We start from the raw sequence: 6,882 nt of genomic DNA on the forward strand, positions 1-6,882 counted from the left end.
ATAGCACCTTAATGCCCTCTCTGCCAATCAGAGACGAGTTGGTTCTAAGTGCATAAAATAATGTGGAAGGTGGAATATTTAATGAAACTACTTTTAACGCAAACTGGGACTCTTTGCCATCTTAACATGACTGATGGCATGTTAAGATGTAAAAGTTTTACTGCTGTTAAACAGTGACTTCAAACTATTTTTCCCCAGTGAAGTGTTTATATGTATGATTCACTACAACATCACAGGCATTCAAACCAAGGATTTCTACTTCTGCATTCATTAGCACTATTTAAAGGTTGCTATTATTGTAGATATTGGCATGTGTTAGTTCATGTTTTTATATTCATAATCTTTGTAATCCAAGAAAAAAGTTATTGCATATGTTAAGTATACATATAAATTCCGTATAAATTATTTTGTGCCAAATGCTACTCACTGTTGTGAACTAATTAAAGCAGTTACTAGGGAAATAGTTTCCGTAGCCCATATTATCCAAATTCAGAGTAGTGTATGTCTAGTCTAGTCCAAGTTTTCAGCAGCTCTTCGTGGCCACACTTTGGGAGCTGTTTAAGCAAGCAGTGGAGACGGACAAGGCACAATAATCCAAAGTTGCAAACAAAAGGACCAAATGAGCAAATATCCTTGACTTCACCTCTTACAAGCTCTTCTCCTAAACCAATGGAGCTAAATTTAGTGCAATCATCTACCGTCATGTGTAATTTGTAACTTATTGTGTGAGCTTCTTCAAACAAACCTCAGATCCATAAAACAGAGTACTAACTAAATTTTTTCCACATTATCTTAATCTTTCAAGTCTTTTTCTTACCTCCTCTGTGTGGGGGACAAACGTTTAAGCAAATGAAGAGGACACTTAAAAAAATCTCTTCCAAAGTTGCTTGAACTTGCTAACACTATTCAAATTGCTTCAGGAAAGCATTTTCACAGCAAGTTATCCAATTACTCGCCTGCTGTTCATGGCTGAGTCTACATTACAAATTATCCAGAATGATTTGATTGCAGCAGAATAGTGCTATTTACATCAAAACTGCCTGAATAAAAAAAAAACAACAAAAGTTCAAGGAAGTCTAAAGTGCATGTCTGCCAACATGCATACATACATGTACAAACTGTAAAATGAAAAAAAATGACCTTTTCTTATGTAGAAATATTTTAGAAATACAATTGTAGTAGCAATAAAGCCAGGTGTCTGTCACAGTTCGGCTGTGTGGCAGGCAGGAGAAGGACCCAAACGCAAACTCACAGAGTCAAAAGTTAAACTCAAAAAACACAGCTTTATTGCTGGCGTGGGACACGAAAAACAATACAAAATAAACTAAACTGGGAAAAACTAAAGCACAAGGAGCCACAGGGAAAAATCACACAGCTATGATGGAGGACGCAACACTGACAAAGAGAAACATGGGGCTTAAATACACTGAGGGATAACGAGGGGGAATGAGCCACAGGAGGAGAGCACAGCTGAGAGTAATTAAGCAGGACGAGGCAAGGGAAGCAAAACTAGAAACATTAACATAGAACAGACTGTGAAAGTAAAACAGGAAACACACTGACGGAACTCAAGACATGTTGACTTAACAGACTGGGGGAGACAGAACATAGGGATCTGAAACATGGAACAGAAAGGCACAGTAGATCAACATGAACATAACGCCACAGGGGAAGAGTAAAACTGAACACGATGAACACAGAAACACCAGACCTCTTCACAATAAAACAGGAAACATAATGAGACGTAGACATGACAACCCAAACTTCACAATGTAAGACACAGACATGAAACACATGAAAAGCAGGGGAGATTTACCATAGTTGGAAACACGAGGGGGAAATAATAAGAACTAGAAACACTTAAGCATGATAACAAATGAACTTAGGAACCTGAAGGGCTTACATAAACTAAAACTCAAAACACTGGGTCATAAGACCCAGGATCGTGACAGTGTCACAACTTAGTCTGAGTCTGACTGGTACTTATAGCACTGTTGGTCTTTAACTGAGCACACACATTCATACAGCACTATTTTCTATGCTTTTAAGCATTTTCTAACTGTCAGGAAAACACAATGTCTTCATCATCCTTTATTCATCACTATCTTGCTCAAGGACACTCAGATATGTAGGCTGGATGAACCAGGGTTCAAATCATCCACCTGCTTTACTAACAGAGCAGAGTGTTTTGAGCTATCACTCATTAATTTGAAATAGGTCCAATGATACATGGAAATACAAGAAATGAAGTATAAGTATAGGGCTAAAACTGAGACTGTACTATTCCAACAGGTATGTGTAGGTTCTCAATCATCCAGGTCATGGTAGTCTAAGGAGCTTCGAAAGAAAGCGACTGGACTTCTTTAAAATTCTTGAAGATGTTTTAACTCTCATTCGAGAAGTTTCTTCAGTTAAAAAAAAAGGGAGCTGTCCCTTAAGAGGGTCAATGACCAACCATTGATCATGTGCCTCATCACATGAACCAAAAAGGGCGGGGGTCATTATCAGCTGAGGTTTCAAGTCGAACCATTGTGAGACCTTGTCTAAACCTGTCATGTGACCTGTTGAGGTCACCTGATGCAAGATGTGAGTAGGGGTTAAGGGCACCTGGGAAGGGGCCTCAAAACTGCATTCTGCGTGGCTGACATTTGGTGTCTTAAGCCATGGCCTCTGTTCAAAGACAGTCACGGTGGGCATAAATGGCCTCTTTCACTCATTGTTTTAACCATCTGTCTTCTCTGTCCAAAATGTGAACACTGGCATCTTCGAAAGAGTGACCTTTGTCCTTTAGATGCAGATGTACAGCTGAGTCTTGTCCTGCCGAGGTGGCTCTGCTATGTTGTGACATGCTTTACGGAGTGGCTGTTTGGTTTCTCCAATGTACAGGTCTGAGCATCCTCACTGCACAGCATACACTATGTTGTTTAGGTTGTGTTTTGGAGTTTTGTCCTTGGGCTAAAAGGCAAAGACAGAGTATTTCAAAATATATTTTGATGAAGTAATACATTTGTTTCTGTTATGAAGTTACTTGCACAGCTCTACTGTCATGACATGTCATCTTATGTATTATCAGCTGTCACCGGACAGAAAACGTTCCCTCTAAAGCCAGAAGAGAAAGAAAAGGAATACATACATCATCAGATAGCTCTTAAAATATGTGGTTATCCCAACTGGGTCTTCATTGAATCAGCAAAGCTAGACAGGAAAGAAGGTGAGACACCAACTTGGGAGAAACAGAATGACAAACGAAACAACATTTTTATCCCTTATGTAGCAGGTTTATCCAAGAAACACAGGAGAATTTTCTCCAAGCAGCCCAAGAAGTGCAGTCGTTTTCTTTCCAAGCTCCTTAGACTACTATTCCAACAAGCCTGAAAGCCTATAATTGGTATGATCATCTTAGTTTTCCAACACTTTTTGTAATTAGCTTTTTGAAGGACAGTCCAAAGCTCATCTTTGGGTGTTGGGTGCCTTTCATTTTGTTCTTTGGACCAAAAGAGTGGAAGGTCACTGGATTGGTTCTCCAGCTTCATGTCAAAGTATCCTTAGGCAAGATACTGAACTCTGCGCTGCTCCATTGTAGTGTGAACATGTCAATGAATGTTGGGTATACAAGGTATAGAAAAAACATGCTTGAATGATCATGTGTGGTTTGTTAAATGAGGGTTGCAGTGAAAAGTGCGTTCAAGAGTCAGAGTGGAAAGCTGCTAAATAAGTACCAGTCCATTTATCAAGACAACCCTATACTGCTTCAGTAATCTTGTGGGAAGGCCGATCCATGACTTATAGTGTTGTATTGTATGTTTTTCTATCCAAATGTGCTTTTACTGCATTGACAACATATTTGGGATCATTTTCATGCTGAAAAGGTTGAATTGTTGCCAATTAGATGCTTCCAGATGGTATTGTATGGTGGATTAAAAAAAACGACTTTTGTGTGTTCATAGCTCATAGCTTTTTTCATCCCCTTATCCATTTTTAAGGACACACTGCACACCATGGTGGCATATGCCAAATTTCAGGTTTTTCCCTTTGGGCATCACTATGTTGATGCAAAAACAGCATTTTATGTTGGTCGAACTGTGGTGTCGTTGGCATTTTTCTGAGCCTAAAGAAATGGGGAAAAAGACTTCTGCTTTGTGACAGTGCCTTAAGATGCAACTTAAAACTGTGTTATGTTGAGTTGTATGTTATATTTAGACACAACTGGTTCATTTCTTGAGTTAGGACTCAACAAACAAACAAAAAAAGCTCCTTTAAATGATCAAGTAAAAGGACTGGGCAGAAATTCATGTTCAATGTTCAAAGACAAACTGGAAAACTATTGCTCAAGAGCACTTTAAAAAAATTAAAGTCTGGATCCTTGGAAGCAAAATATTAAGAAATGAGAAGTGGCTCAAGACTTTTTGTCAGGACGTGCTGTGTGGCAGGAGGATGTAGGACCCACATGCAGGACTTGGAGACTGAATGATAAACTAAAGGCAGCAGCTTTATTGCTGGAGAAAAACCTTAACATGAAATACAGGGAAGTAAACTAGAAACTCAAAACATGAAGCTTAAACTAGAAAACTGGGAAACTAGAAAACAAAACCAGGAAACAGTGAGCTTGAACATTATCAGAAACACTGAGGAAAAACACAGCACGAAGCAGGTACAACACGACACAGAGCAAGGAAAACACAGGGCTTAAATACGCTGAGAGATAAGGATGGAATGGGACACAGGAAGAGAGCACAGCTGGGAGTAATCAGACCTAACAAGACAAGGGAAGCAAAACTGGAAACGCTGACATGAGACATGGACTTTCAAAGTAAAACAGGAAACACGACAGGCACAGATTTGACACCGAACTAAACCTACGCTAAACACGAGGGCACAAGAACAAAACCTAAAACTAAACTCTTAACCAGAATTAAACTGAAACATAGGACAATAATAATAATCAAAACAGCACAACTAGAGAATCAGAATATAAATCATATCACAGAATAATACCAAAATACAAGAAACTAAAAATGCTCGGTCAAAATGACCCAGAACAGAACTGTGCCACTTTTGCTTATACGTTTACACTATGTTACAATATGTGTCTAAAATCTGGGCAATCCATCACCTTATGTACATTTTTAAAGAAATGAAATACAAAAAAGAAATGTATGTGGAGCATTTTAATATGGCCTCACAGCTGATAACAAATAAGCTGACATGTCATGACAGTAGAGCTATGCAAATAACTTCATCACAGAGACACAATTATCACTTCAAATTTTGCAATACATCTTTGCCTTTCAGTCCCTCCACTTTCCTTTACCTTTGCCATTTGCTGGAATCCCAAATAAACAGCCCACCAGCCTCTGGCACGTTTATTTAATCCCTTTCTTTGTTATTAATTTTTGCATTTGAACTGCAAATAAAATTCAAGGCAATAAATTCTATGTTTTAATAAAGTCAATGAGTAATTCTGTTAATCAATCTAAAACAATTGTTATTATAAGTTTATTATAACTAAGCAGCCTTGCATGACCTGGACATTCACATAATAACATTCTATAATAACAGTTTTAACACAGAAGCCTTTCCAGGCATTCATACTTTCTTCTAAGTCCTGTCGTTCTACTCGTTATACTTGCCTCTTCCAGAACCTCGTGCATATAATACATCACCAGCATACATGAACTGCCCCTACACATCAGGAATTCAGCAACCAAACATGCAACACCCATACATGTTAAGCGCCTGAAGGTTCTCATCTAGGTCACATATTTTCATGTTGTCTAGCACCCACCTTCTATCAGGCTAAATTTAACCATTTGGAGCACTTAGTCCATATAACACCTATGGATGTGCACCGATGTATAACACCTAAGAAAAGCACAACATTTGAATTTTCAGTTATATACTATGGTGTCATCATGTTGCCTAACAACCATTTAACAACAGACGAAAATCACAGACCAAACAACTAAAAATAAAGCATGGGTATATACCATGTAAAACATTCGAACATTCTTTTCATAGGATGTCTTTATTGGCTTACTGCACATGTAGAGATCAGGTCAATGTGCAAGTGGGACATAAGGTAGCCACAAATCAGATAGATAGATAGATAGATAGATAGATAGATAGATAGATAGATAGATAGATAGATCCTAAAGTCTTATTTGTGTTTACATTTTGGTGAATATTTTGCGTGGATAATCCTGCTGGTTGGTTGATAAAACAATACGCTTTCATGGCTCTCAGATCAATTAACGTCAGTGACAAAGCTAAAACCTGGATCTAGCATAAATTAGTCCGTTATTTTGGAGGCCACAAAGAGTGCATGCACTATGAACATCAGTTAGCAGTGCTTTAAAATGCAAAGCGAAAGCTCACATAGCTGCCCGAAATCTGTTTTCATTGTTGCTTGGTTCATGCCTGAAATGTGATAAGGAAGACTGGTATGAAGAGGTCATAAGGGCTTTGGAGTTAGTGAGCAAACAATTAGGTAATTAGTGACCTTGTTTTCTTTTGACCCTGACAGAGGTGTTAGCTATCTATAATAACCATGGTGAGAAGTGAACTGCAAGCTTTACAAAAAGGGCAGACATAATAATACAGATAGGTAACATATTTTTCTGCTTCAATGCCTCAACAGACCTTTGGCATCGAGGCAGTGCTAATAAGGTGACAGGGATAGGTTGCATCAAGGTAGCACATGAAGAAGTTCTGCCAGCTTTGCAACGTAAGACTGTTTTTGCACATAACACACAGGAGAAAATATATAATTTCCCTGTCGGCTTTTCAATAACACCTTTGCATCAAGGTCTCGGTTAATAAGTCTCTGTCAGGAAAAGCACAACTCGCATAATTGTGTGAAAGCATACATATTTAAATAGACTG

Source organism: Diplotaxodon limnothrissa, linkage group LG2 (assembly GCF_057381915.1).
Source record: "Diplotaxodon limnothrissa isolate DT_005_m linkage group LG2, D_limnothrissa_male_GT1.1, whole genome shotgun sequence".
In the NCBI taxonomy this organism is placed as follows: domain Eukaryota; kingdom Metazoa; phylum Chordata; class Actinopteri; order Cichliformes; family Cichlidae; genus Diplotaxodon; species Diplotaxodon limnothrissa.